The 14,824-nt window shown below is 37.8% G+C and overlaps 2 protein-coding genes across 2 annotated transcripts in view; both read left to right on the plus strand.

Moving 5' to 3' along the window:
• Nucleotides 1–14,824, plus strand: part of LOC141363221 (NLR family CARD domain-containing protein 3-like) — a 460,117-nt gene that overhangs the window by 370,156 nt on the left and 75,137 nt on the right. The gene's annotated exons all lie outside the window — the stretch shown is intronic.
• LOC141363150 (protein NLRC3-like) overlaps nt 1–14,824 on the plus strand; it is a 98,259-nt gene that overhangs the window by 10,739 nt on the left and 72,696 nt on the right. The window lies entirely within an intron of this gene.

A 14,824-nucleotide genomic window follows, 5' to 3' on the forward strand; every position in this document is an offset into this window, starting at 1 on the left:
ATTTTTTTTCATTTCAATTAATTCGTAGTTCTAAAAAAAAACGAGTACTCGATTAACTGGGGGCGGGACACTCAAGGGGGTGGGTCCTATGCGTCACGGTGAAAATTAAAACACTCAAAACTTAATTTTAAAGAAACTATGACAGAACACATACTAGATTATTAATGAATTAAATGTTTTTTTTTAACAGAAATGGTCGTGATATAAGTGCTAGTAGGCTAAGTATTGCTAGTATTGCGCGAGCAGTACAGACCATATACTGTGTTTTATATATTATTATTAACGGATTATGTATTCTTATGTCAACAGACAAATCAAGCAAAAAAGTATCACTAATAAGTACAATCCAGGAGAACAAACTCATTACACATAATTTTTGGTTTTGAGTGTAAATTGTGATGTAGCAGTCTCAACAATACACTTGTTTCACCCTGGACAACGCTAACATATTCCCGTTTATAAAACATTTTCAAACGCATTATTTCCGCATATTACAGAAATCTAGACCTGGCAGGGGATGTATACTGCTTGTGCACACCATGCACTAATTGCTAAAAGCTAGCGGGAGGTCCGGACTGTATCTTGGGAAAGTGATAGAGACTCGGGGGTAGGCTCGTCGGAAAGGCCCGGTCGGTAAGGCCTGGTCTTGGTTAGTTTGGCAAAACACCATTACTCCAAACACCAAACACCATTAGTCAGTTAGTTCATGTAGAATTGTAAAATAAAGCAATTCAATATTTCTTATAACTTTCGAAAAGTACGGTAGCTGGTCACTAACTTTCGAAAAGTACGGTAGCTGGTCACTGGCTTTGCAGGAGAAACCACACAAACTAACTAGCATAGGGTTTTGCCACCTCGTTATTAATGGCTAATGACTGCTAAAACACACACACACACACAAACACACACACACAAGTTCACCCGCTCGTCCCGCACAAATTCGTGGACGGGATTATGTCAGTTTTTTAACACTGCTAACAATATCTATATAGCCTGTCTACAAACATTAATAATATTAACATTACTATACATCGTTTAAAAGTCTACGTGTTAAGCATCAGTGTATGGTCTCTGTTTTGAGATACAGATGCTCTAGCATCATAAATGTCCAGATGACAACATGCAGAATATAAACGGGACTTCTTACCTTTGTATTGATAAAACAATCGCAAATCGAATCCTTTTTAAGATGTGTGAATAACCTGTGAAAATCATCTAGAATACATCCAATGACCATTTTTGTGAAATCTGAGACTCAAGACAGAGGACATTCAGAAACCTGTATCTCACTCAGAAACCTGTATCTCACTCAAAACAGCATGGATGGATTTTTTTTTCCAAGTTTGTATGCTTGTGGAAGCACCAGAGACACAAAAGAACACTTTAAGTCTTTTGATATTATCTTAGTGATTAGTTGTGTTGTGTCGTCCCCTTACCTGTTCTCAGTCACGATATGCTCGTATTGGTCTCTAGTATCTCTTGAAATTTGATGTTTAAATATGAGATGATATAAGGGAACTTGTGACCAAAATTGTGACCTGGTCTGATGAGTCTTGATTCCTGTTGAGACATGTAGATGGTACAGTCAGAACTTGTTGTAAACAGAATGAGAACATGGATCCATCATGCCTTGTTAACAGGCAGTTCAGGCTGGTGGTGGTGGTGTAATGGTGTGGGGGGTGTTTTCTTTCCACACTTTAGGCCCCTTAGTGCCAATTGGGAATCGTTTAAATGCAACGGCCTACCTTAGCATTGTTTCTGACCATGTCCATCCCTTTATGGCCACCATGTACCACATCCTCTGATGGCTACTTCCAGCAGGATAATACACCACGTCACAAAGCTCGAATCATTTCAAATTGGTTTCTTGAACATGACAATGAGTTCACTGTACTAAAATGGCCCCCACAGTCACCAGATCTCAACCCAATAGAGCATCTTTGAGATGTGGTGGAACGGGAGCACTGTATCTAGCACTGAATCGATCGATTAATCGAGTAATCGGATAAAAATTGTGTGTGTGTTTTTAAACAAACCCCGGGGCTAAGAGGTTTTGTAGGCCCCCCTTCCCCTCGATTTATAGTCTCTTTTTATAATATCTAGGTAATCTACATCACAAAATGCACTAGTTTCTTTCGAGACATACAACAGTGAGTTTTCCCTCTTTGAGACAGAAAACACCATAATATTGTTATTAATATCACTGAGCCCACTTGAGCATAAACACAAGACACTTTATTTAACAACCACACACAGCAACTTGTGGTGATAATAAAACCAAAATGTGTGAAAGTTTATATGTTTATATAGTTTTTGGAATATAATTTGCAGAAAATTGCCACTCACTAACTAAATGCTCAGCACAGTTTTAAAAATATAATAAGTTAAAGTTAGTTTTAAAGTGAAAATGCATTAATGTTAAAGCTCTACTGTGTACTTTATTGAGTTAATTCTTAACAAAAAACCCATGTTTTCTTTCAAAAGTATGTGCTCATTCATGTGTAATTACTTCCCACCCACTAATCAAAGTATTCTCGTAAGTGTAGAATCTGCTATTTAAAATGCATACCGTCGAAGCGCTCTCTGGCTGAATCCATGTTGTGCCTCCATCTTTGAAATACATTCGCCAACGAGGGACATTCCTGAAATTTAAGCTCCGCCTTTCACGCTTTCAGACTATACTCAGGCTGGCCGATAGCTGAAGCCTCCGGAGGTTGCATGTGTAGGCGGTATACGTCATCAAGACAGTCTTATTTCAGAATATTAACAATTATAAAGCTGACAATTAAAACTGCAAGCAGTGATGGAAGGGCCCTCGCACACCTGACACCGCCACGCCGTGGCATAAGAATTAAAGGGAACAGTAGTAAATAGGCATTTAAGCATGTAAACATAGGTGAACCATTTAAAAGTGTAGTATAATGTGCCACATTTCCTGTTGCTGATTACAAATGACAGCGAGGTAGCATCGTGTAAGATAGCATGAGAGAGAGAGAGAGAGAGAGTGAGCGAGTGTGTGTGAGTATGAGTGACTACATGTAAATATTGGCACGTAGATGTGTCAGGACTCTTATCAATCATGTGAAGTTTGGGACAAATCCGACATTGCATTATCATTGTAAACATGTTACTTCCTGTTACCAGCTGGTGGCGCTATGACCGTAACTGACTATTGGCATCATAAGTGACTATCAGTGATGGGAGTAACGCGTTACTGTAACTCCATTTTTTTTTAAATCAAGTAACGCAATTACAATTACTGAAATTTAAATGAGTTCGTTACTCGCGTTACTCTATTTTGTAAAAAATAGACAAGACATATCTGACGTCGCAGGACCGTAGTTGGCGGCGCAATGATTCATTACACTTCATCATAGCTGACAGTGCATATAGAATGAACATGAAAAATCTAAACGGGACAACATACCTTTGTTTAAAAATTGTGCGCAAGTCATAATCCATCCGGTCTCATGTTTGTAAATTATCTTCACCAAGCAATCGCAGTATGACATCAACTTGCATTTGTAGTCCACAAAGGTAATAAATCTAAGAAATGTTCATATATTCTTAGATGTTTACATCGGCTTCAAGGAAGAGAACGATCCGCGATTGTTGTTTCCACTAAAATATTCACACTGCGGTGTACACCCGTGTTAAAACTCCATAGTATGTGTGAGCTCGCTTTTAGTTTTAGTTTCAGTCTCTCCGTATCCGAACAAAAAATCCACTCGCTCTGTGTCCGTCTGACAAAACAATCCACTCGCTCTGTGTCGTCCGACAAAACAATCCACGTAGCCTACTCCGTTTTCTGAATAAATATCTTCCTTTAATCCTGTGTATCATTTAAATCCAACAGAAAACAAACAATATATGACCAAAGAGCGCAGTCCCTGCGGCAAGCTTCACAAGCTGTGTTCCAATTCAAGGGCTGCACCCTACTAAGCATGCAATAAAAGGTGAGCACTCGGCCATTCAAGGCGCTCAGAAGTTCGCGAAGAGAACTGAAATGAGACGGTCTAACCTTCGGAGGACCCATAATTTGCCTCATCTGCTGCACGCGCATCGTGCCTGTCAGCAGGACACAGCGGAGACGTTTCTAACTTATTAAAATAAATATGAAATCAGAAAAATTATAATTTATTTGACAAAATTTGACATGTTGACACAATTGTCTCCAAATTTTTAAAGAGACACTACACAATTTTAACACATTTTATATTTTTGTAAACATGCAGAATATTTGTCTAAATGGTCTAAATGATATACATAAATAAACTAAGTTTACATATTGAGATAATTTCTAACAAAAATATTCAAAGGTTGAATCTAAAGCAAAATAGGCTCCTACAGTATGTGATATATTAGAGTCTTACGTGTAAAATAGCCCATCCATATAATTTTACTGTTTGACTGTTCAGTACTGTTTATATTTACATTTAAAAAGCAGACATAAAAGTAACTTAAAAGTTACTTTTCTAAGTAACTAATTATGTTTGATATACAGTAACCGGTAGAGTAATTCAGTTACTTTTAAAAGAAGTAATTAGTAACTGTAACAAATTACTAATTTTTTAGTAACTTGCCCAACACTGGTGACTATTGACATGTAGATGTGTTCAGTCCAGGACTCTTATTAATCATGTGAAGTTAGGGAAAGATCGGTCATTGCATAATCAGTGTAAACATGTCACTTCCTGTTGTCAGCTGGTGGCGCTATAACCATAAGTGACTATTGACATGTAGATGTGTTCAGTCCAGGACTCTTATTAATCATGTGAAGTTTGGGACAGATCAGACATTGCATAATCATTGTAAACATGTCACTTCCTGTTGCCAGCTGGTGGCGCTATAACCATAAGTGACTATTGACATGTAGATGTGTTCAGTCCAGGACTCTTATTAATAATGTGAAGTAAGGGAAAGATCAGACATTGCATAATCAGTGTAAACATGTCACTTCCTGTTGCCAGCTGGTGGCGCTATAACCATAAGTGACTATTGACACGTAGATGTGTTCAGTCAAGGACTCTTATTAATCATGTGAAGTTTGGGACAGATCAGACATTGGATAATCATTGTAAACATGTCACTTCCTGTTGCCAGCTGGTGGCGCTATAACCATAAGTGACTATTGACATGTAGATGTGTTCAGGTCATGAATCTTAGCAATCATGTGAAGTTTGGGACAGATCGGACACTGTATGCCTGAGTTCCAGCAACCTGTTTCATAGCGAAACATCAAACTTTGGCTGGCCGAAATAAACACAAATTTTAATATAGAATCAAATCCTTCGCAATTTAGCATCACAAAGGCCTTAAGATGACACTCGCCAAATATGTTGATGATCCAACGAAAACTGTAGGAGGAGTTAGTTAAAGTATGACTGCTGGAAATGAGAAAAACTGAGCCAAAATCTGAGAAATAATTCAAAATAGCTGACTTCCTGTTTGGTTTAGGGCGTTGCTCCAAGAGACTTTTTTGTAGGGCTTGTAATAATACATGAGCATACCGAAATTCGTACATGTAAGTTAAACCCAGTCCAAGGGCTGCTTCATTCAATATTTGAAAGTGGCGCTAAAACATGTTCCTTCAGGTTGCCAGCTGGTGGCGCTATGGCTATAAATGAAAATTGTTATGTAGATGTGTTCAGGTCAGGACTCTTAGCAATCATGTGAAATTTGGGACAGATCGGACATTGTATGCATGAGTTCCAGCAACTTCCTGTTTCATTGGAAAACATCAAACTTTGTCGGGCCAGAACCGACACAAATTTTTACGTAGAGTCAAATCCTTCGCAATTTAGCATCACAAAGGCCTTAAGATGACACTCATCAAATATGAAGACGATCCGACGAAAACTGTAGGAGGAGTTAGTTAAAGTATGACGTCTGGAAATGACAAAAACTGCGCCCAAATCACAAAAATAACTCAGAATAGCTGACTTCCTGTTTGGTTTACGGCTTCGCTCCAAGAGACTTTTTTGTAGGTCTTGTCATGCTACCAGGCCCGGATTGGCCATAGGGAGAACCGGGAGGATTCCCGGTGGGCCGGTCTGTTTTTTTGGCCACGAGGGCCGGTGTTGTCATGCCACCGGGATGACGCGTATTTGCGGGTGAGAGATGTTCCCGCCGCTTTATGCACAAGTTGATTGTGTCCCGAGTCCCGACCACTTATTGGAAGAATTCTTGCATTAGGGTTCATTGACATCTTAAATGCATGGGAAACGCAGGACGTGCCGCTGTCTTCTGGTTTTCAAAGCGCTTACTTGAACACGAGTTTTGTTTCAGACGCGTCTATATTGAGTGCGCTTGCCGGCCGTGCATCTCTATTTAAAATCAACTTGAGCGCGTCTTTTGAGTGCGCTTGCCGGCCGCGCGTCTAATATATTTTAAATAAACTTGAGCGCGTCTTTTGAGTGCGCTTGCCGGCCGCGCGTCTATTATATTTTAAATAAACTTGAGCGCGTCTTTTGAGTGCGCTTGCCGGCCGCGCGTCTATATTTTAAATAAACTTGAGCGCGTCTTTTGAGTGCGCTTGCCGGCCGCGCATCTATATTTAAAATAAACTTGAGCGCGTCTTTTGAGTGCGCTTGCCGGCCGCGCGTCTATCATATTTTAAATAAACTTGAGCGCGTCTTTTGAGTGCGCTTGCCGGCCGAGCGTCTATATTTAAAATAAACTTGAGCGCGTCTTTTGAGTGCGCTTGCCGGCCGCGCGTCTATTATATTTTAAATAAACTTGAGCGCGTCTTTTGAGTGCGCTTGCCGGCCGCGCGTCTATTATATTTTAAATAAACTTGAGCGCATCTTTTGAGTGCGCTTGCCGGCCGCGCGTCTATATTTTAAATAAACTTGAGCGCGTCTTTTGAGTGCGCTTGCCGGCCGCGCGTCTATTATATTTTAAATAAACTTGAGCGCGTCTTAATACAAACGGGCTGGCCTCTAAAAGGAAAAGAGTTTACAAAACGTATTTTTTGATCCAAGTCATAGATGAATTCTCTATGAATAGTCATTATTCATCGTTTATTGCAAGAGGAACAAAAATCTATTTGATGCAAAACTCATTAGTTTATCTGAAAAAAGTAGTTTCAAAAGTATATCCATGATGTTTTATTTTTTTAACACAATGTAGGCCTACGTTATTTAGCAATAGACATGATCAGAGGCGCGGGAAGATATTTTCGGTAGGGGGTGCTGGGGTGCGGATGCGGCGGCGGCGGGGGGGGGGGGGGTATAGTTATAGAATTCTAAAATTCTATTTTCTGCTACTATCCTCTGGCCGGGCCGGGCCGTTGATTAAGCATATTTTTTAATCATTACTTTATTAGCCTCATTGGGTGGGGAGAAAACTATGCCATATTATCAGAAATATTATATCATCATCTAAATCATCTTCATCTAAATAAATAAATAAATAAATAATCAGATAGTCGTTTAAATTTTCAAATAACAGTATGCTCTATTAAAAATCAGTTTTGACTTAGTTCAAAACCAGCAACATGATTTTAAACAATAATGTAATTAGAAAGATTTAATTCAAATGTTTCAGTTGTTATTTGCTTACTTTATTTTTATGTTAATTGCAATTCATGTCATAGTAATCTTCAGTTTACATTTTGTTTTTAAAATGTTACATTTTCATATTTTTATCTATTTACTTATTTATTTTATATTCACCTAGATTGACAATAAAGCTTGCTTCGACTAGAAGTAATTAAAAGATCATTTACAGGAGTCACACGGAGATACGGAGTTATTAACGAATATTTTATTATCAGAGTGCAGCATTTTATCAAGGTTTTCTGGTCTAATTAAATAAAACGGAAAAAAACTAAAAGGGACATTTTTAAAGTTGGGTTAAAAGAATTTTGATATTAGCAGCGTTTTTAAGATTTTAAACTAATTCCAAAACAGCTCGCGTTTCTAAATAAGGCTTGCGCCGAAAATTTCATTTTATAGATTGCACTCATTCCCTTCACACACATATTATTCGTGCTTTAAGGGGTTTATAATTTAGAGCTGTTCCAGTAAACACGTGATTATGTCTGGCCGAATATTTTCTCTGTTATTCGAATGAATTCGTTATTCGTTTTGAAGCTATTATCCGTGCCCTTCCGAATAACGTATTCGGCTTCAGGCACATCCCTATTATAGACTATATTTAGGCCAAAGTAACAGTGTGTCCAAAAAATTACACAAACTACAAAATGATTTGTAAAAGTTACAAAATGCAACAAGAGTCATGTGCGGAGCCTCCTCTGGCACCCATTACGCACCGGGTCTGCTATTCTGTATGGTGTAGCTTAAGTGCAACATTTCCAGCGAACCAGTTATACATTCTCACTCGTGCCAGTAGCCTACGCCTTCTTTGTTTTCCTTTGCTTAAGTTTGTAATATGTATAAATTTTAACATGGAAACTTTATTGACATCACTCGAGTTAAGGCGATTTAGTGGACCTTTCAATTCACGGGTTTCATTTAATTCTATTTTTTAAACGTAAATGGAATATTTTTGTCTTAAGTTTTGTTTCAGTTTGCAATGCCTCCTGCACGGCGGTGTAAAAACAAGATATTTTTAGAGTTTAAAATTCAAACATCATATCCTAAATTGTTGGAATATATTCCATATGTATTAATTAGGATTTATGGATGTTTAACATTAAAATCGATGCATGGGAATAATTTATATTAATTTTTAAAATACCGTCCACTTTTAAATGCGCATGTTCCTTATTGTACATTGATGCTGTACAATTTAGCACCTTTCATGTCAATTTAATAATTTACTTCAATCTTTTTTACTTTAAATGTTTACTTTAAATGTTCTTTTACATTTACATGTGCGTTGAACACAATTTGGCTATATTTTTAAATAGTTTTTAAAAATATTACCTTTTTCTGATATGTGAGTCATTTCGACAAATAACGCTACTCCTTGGGACTTTTGGGCTGTGTTATTGAAAAAAAATCTTCTGAGACATTGCGAAGCTGACAGATAGGCTACAGATAGCCTAGTAATTCGTTCTGTGTGGCTGTGAGTGTGCGTGCTTGTGTGTTATGCTTATACGTATACGCAGCTTATTCTTGAATCGCATTCACGTTGTCAATACACACTGAAATAAATTAAATCATTTTAAAATTACTAAATTAATCATTCTCTCTTCATCACACAGCCCAAACATGATTACATACAAAATGTATTGGAACAGTAACAAACAACAATCAGAGACATTTATAAGCTATCATTTTATGGTCATTGCAGTTTTAATATTTGCCACCAGGGGGTGCTGCAGCACCTGCAGCACCCCCACTTCCCGCGCCCATGGACATGATCTAAGTACTAAAAAAAGATACAGATTTTTTCCATTTGTTTCCAATGCATACTTGATAAATCTTGCTTATGTATTGTATATCAGGGGTTTCCAAACGTTATCAACCCAACAGTTAATCTCAAGACTCACAATTTTTTAGAAATAGAAATATAGAGGAAAATACAAACACATTTGTTTCCTTTAGTTTTTGAATAAGTTTACTTTAGTAATATTATGGTCTTATGGTAGAGCTGCATGATTATGGCAAAAATTATAATTGTTTACTGCATTTGCACGGAATATGATTTGAAAAATACAGTGAATTGCAAGGCTGCAGAGAACAGTGCACTACTACTGAGGGTTTAAAGATATTATTTCAATAGTCAGTCATGAACTAAAGTGGGCCGGTCTAAGGCATGAAACTCCAGGGCTGAAAATGAGTCCCACTCCGGCCCTGCATGCTACAGACGCGTACCGAATTTCTTAATTGTACGTCAAACACAGTCCGAGGGCTGCTTCGTTGAAAATTTGTAGGTGGCGCTATAGAGCCATTTTGTAAATTCACCACATGTAAATTTTCATCACTCTTGACATCTGTGCAAAATTTCATGAGTTTTCGAGTATGTTTAGGCCCTCTAAAGTCCCGCTGAAGTCGGAGAAAAAGAAAAAAAATAATAATAATAATAACTCCTTGAAGAACAATAGGGTCCTCACACCACGGTGTGCTCGGGCCCTAATTATTCTTAGTTAATTGTAAATTGATGTAATATGCGTATGACTTGCGAATGTAATGCTCAGTTGATTTAAATAAACCAGGCTTGATGACGTATCCAGCCTGTGACTTGCGTAGCTGAATCCTTCGGATTTTACAACAACCGCACACCGTGATGAACCTGCGATCTAATGCTTTGATTTGAAACCCTGTTGAAGACATATTCTCGAGGACATTAAAACAAATCGCCAAGGATGCGAAAGGGGTATTTTAAACGACAAAGCGACAGGAAAAACATCAAGACCAAAGTCACTATTGGAGTTAGTTTTCCAAGATGGGGCTCAAGGGACACTGAAGTTGGACTTTCTATCTTCACCACAGGTAATTCAGCATATTCGTTTACATCGATACAGTCCATGTTGTAAACTTGAAGTTTTATAGTTCCTTGGCTAACTTTAGCATGATTATGAATAACACTTGTTAGTGTAAACATGCATGTGGTTTAATGTGTTTGAACAGACACACGCCGTCTCTCCGCCCATTTATGTAATCTGAGGTACTGAGATAAATGTTTTTCATCTTTTCTGACCTCTAGCACAAACACATGGTGTGCAGCGCTATTTTTAGCCTTTCATTGATAAAAGCGTCTGATCTGCGCGTCTTTCGTTTCATTTTACAAGCGTGTGAAAGTTGCGCGGTCTTTTTTTCACCAATATGAGAGAAAGCTCTTACATATACACGGACATGTAACGTTTACTTAAAACATAAGCATTGTACTCTGACATAATGTCTGACATAATACTCTGATAAAAGCGTCTGATCTGCGCGTCTTTCGTTTCATTTTACAAGCGTGTGAAAGTTGCGCGGTCTTTTTTTCACCAATATGAGAGAAAGCTCTTACATATACACGGACATGTAACGTTTACTTAAAACATAAGCATTGTACTCTGACATAATGTCTGACATAATACTCTGATAAAAGCGTCTGATCTGCGCGTATTTCGTTTCATTTTACAAGCGTGTGAAAGTTGCGCGGTCTTTTTTTCACCAATATGAGAGAAAGCTCTTACATATACAAGGACATGTAACGTTTACTTAAAACATAAGCATTGTACTCTGACATAATGTCTGACATAATACTCTGATAAAAGCGTCTGATCTGCGCGTCTTTCGTTTCATTTTACAAGCGTGTGAAAGTTGCGCGGTCTTTTTTTCACCAATATGAGAGAAAGCTCTTACATATACACGGACATGTAACGTTTACTTAAAACATAAGCATTGTACTCTGACATAATGTCTGACATAATACTCTGATAAAAGCGTCTGATCTGCGCGTCTTTCGTTTCATTTTACAAGCGTGTGAAAGTTGCGCGGTCTTTTTTTCACCAATATGAGAGAAAGCTCTTACATATACACGGACATGTAACGTTTACTTAAAACATAAGCATTGTACTCTGACATAATGTCTGACATAATACTCTGATAAAAGCGTCTGATCTGCGCGTATTTCGTTTCATTTTACAAGCGTGTGAAAGTTGCGCGATCTTTTTTCACCAATATGAGAGAAAGCTCTTACATATACAAGGACATGTAACGTTTACTTAAAACATAAGCATTGTACTCTGACATAATGTCTGACATAATACTCTGATAAAAGCGTCTGATCTGCGCGTATTTCGTTTCATTTTACAAGCGTGTGAAAGTTGCGCGATCTTTTTTCACCAATATGAGAGAAAGCTCTTACATATACAAGGACATGTAACGTTTACTTAAAACATAAGCATTGTACTTTGACATAATATTAGTTCGCGTCCATTTAAACCCGTCATGGTTGCTTTTTGTATGTGATTTTAAGCGGACATATCATGACAATCAGACTTTTTTCATGTTAAACATAAATCTGTGTGCTTTGATGGATCACAGGCAAAGGACATTGCAAATTGTTCATTTTTTTCTCATTGCTTTTGCTTTGTAGCTACTGGAAGCCATGTTAACCTTGGCATGACACGGCCGGGCACCGTACGAGTTAAAACGCGTTCCGAATGGGGGGGGGCTAGAAAGTATTATTCAGTTGCTTGTCATATAGACTTTCACCGCTAGATGGGAGTAGATCTTACACAGTAGAGCTTTAAATAAATTGACTGCAACCACTTACCTTAAAAAATTTATTAAATTCAATGAATCATTTTTTTTCAGTGTATACAACAGCAACACTCATGGCATGGTTGAAGGCTGTTTTGGTTTTTTTTATATTTATTTATTGGCCATTATTTATGCTGATACCGATAGTTTGGAAAATGCCTAATATCGGCCGATAATATCGGCATGCCGATATATCGGTCGGGCTCTACCATGAACTAAGATTTTTATTGCAGATATCTTGTTTACTTTTCAATATGAAAAAAACTCAACTCAAATTCCCACTATGTTTTACAAAATAAAACGGTCTAAAAACCTCAAGTTTTTATTACCTATGTTGAGAGCTGGATCTACACGCAGAAAACGGTGAGTAAATAACGCAATATTTGTCATGTCTGACAAGGGTTTGTGTGCTAAAGATGCTGTCATAGTTTGGAATGCAAATGTTATCAGGGCTCAGAGAAAAACGCTTGGTTACTTTTGTCCCGTGTTATTTTTGCCCCGGTTCTCCCATACATGCTGATGCAAGGTCTAAAGTTCTGCCCGAGTGGTTGTTGGCTCTCCTGATTATTCTTTGGACTTCTTGGACAGGGATCTTACGTGGAGCACCTGATCGTGGCCGGTTTATGGTGAACTGATGCTCTTTCCATTTCCGGATAATGGCTCCTACAGTAGAGATGCGCTGATGGGCTATTATTTCATCCGCAACTGCATCACAAAATTCATCATCCATTCGCCATTCATCCGCACCAACGTTTCTGACCAGTTTTCAAAACCGCACCCGCCCGCCATCCGCTGACTGGGCGATGCAAGGCGCTGCTGATGACAGCTGCGAGACTAGAGCTCTAGAATATCAGCAGTGAACTCAGTCTCCGATCGGCGCACATGGGACAAAAAAAATAAATAAATAGCCTCAATTAAACGCACAAATTACATAGTGTGCACTGTCTGGTGTCATCCTGATTTACGACATTGTAAAACTTATTCCAGGCAACCCTTTTCTGACCTTCTATTTCCTTTGTTTTTAATTCTCATTTTTTGCGTTTGCCACGTACCTCCTTCGCCAGCGTTGATAAGAGCTATGTCAAAATGCGTCCTCATTTCTCCGCGCTGTTAATGATAGAACGAATGGATCCTTAACAGCCGAGGCTATCCCAAACAATTAAAACCTTTATTAAATAAAAGTGTATTAGAAAACTTTTTATTGTCACTGTTTTAGTATTATAAGTTATGTTTTGTGTTAATATTATTTGGTTTATGTTGTGTATATTTCTAAGGTTGATTATTTGATATACTGTTGTTGAATAGTTTAATCTACATCAATGTGTCATATTTTTAAAATAAATAATTTTAAATTAATATTTTTCTGTTTACATATTTATTTCAATAAGTCAGAAATGTCTCCGCTGTTTATTGCTGACAGGCGCGGTGGGCGCTACTGGGGGCGTATGCAACAGGTGACGCAAATTATGGGTCCTCAGAAGGCTAGACCGTCTCATTTCAGTTCTCTTCGCGAACTTGAAAGACCTTGAAAGCCAGAGTGCTCACCTTTTAAGGTCGCATGTGTAGCAGACTTGCTTTTCCTTCTCAAAGAACACAAGCCAGGGACAACAGAATGGGATCTCTTCTTTTTATTTTCTGCAAAATATGGGCACTTCATTAAATTAACACGCTGCACGTAGTCTCTCCGCTCACCACAATATTAGTGGGGAGAGATGCAAGAGAGCATGAACAGGTCTGACCTCAGCAGCATCACACAGTGCTCTCAGGCAAGAGGTATATGTTTTTACATCACTATAATTATGACATTATGGGGAAATAAATTAAAAACATATGATAATCAATGTAAGATCAAATGATATAACAACAACAGTGTCTAATCGAATCATGTTACAACCCTTCAATAAAGATTTTCTCCATAAAGAGTCAGTTGTGTGTTCTTTTGTACTAATATGCATCATATCTTTATAAATGAAAATGAAAAAGTTTATGAATTATTGTATCAACACATTGCAATCATGTAATTACAATCAATGTATACACTATAAACCAAATATTGTTTTCAATTAATCATTGTAATCATTTACTGGGTTTTATACATTTTAAAAGTAATGCATCAATCTGCAAATAGTTATCATTTTAAATCAATTATATATGAAATAGATCCCTTTTTTATATTTTATGAACTGCATACCTGCAAAATATGGGCACTTCATTAAATTAACACGCTGCACGTAGTCTCTCCGCTCACCACTAGGGGTACACAACACCAGCTTGTTAGCAACACGTGCGTCACACAAGGTCCCATATAACTCGTGTAAAACATACAATCCATCAAGGTTTAAACATAACACATACAGATTATATTGCTTTAACAATTTCATGAACTGTTTTTAACAAATTACACTTCAAACATACCAATATTAGTGGGGAGAGATGCAAGAGAGCATGAACAGGTCTGACCTCAGCAGCATCACACAGTGCTCTGAGGCAAAACAGCTCTCTCGCTCAACAGCGCCACCGTGTGCGTCACCAATAAGTGCCCCAATGACAACAAATACTTCAGATCTAGTTCCCATACAGTTTTTTTCAAGTATGAACACAAATGCATACAAAATACAAAGAGAAATAAATTATAATATAAAAGAACTGCAAATGGGAAG

The sequence above is a fragment of the Misgurnus anguillicaudatus genome, unplaced genomic scaffold (assembly GCF_027580225.2).
Source record: "Misgurnus anguillicaudatus unplaced genomic scaffold, ASM2758022v2 HiC_scaffold_33, whole genome shotgun sequence".
In the NCBI taxonomy this organism is placed as follows: domain Eukaryota; kingdom Metazoa; phylum Chordata; class Actinopteri; order Cypriniformes; family Cobitidae; genus Misgurnus; species Misgurnus anguillicaudatus.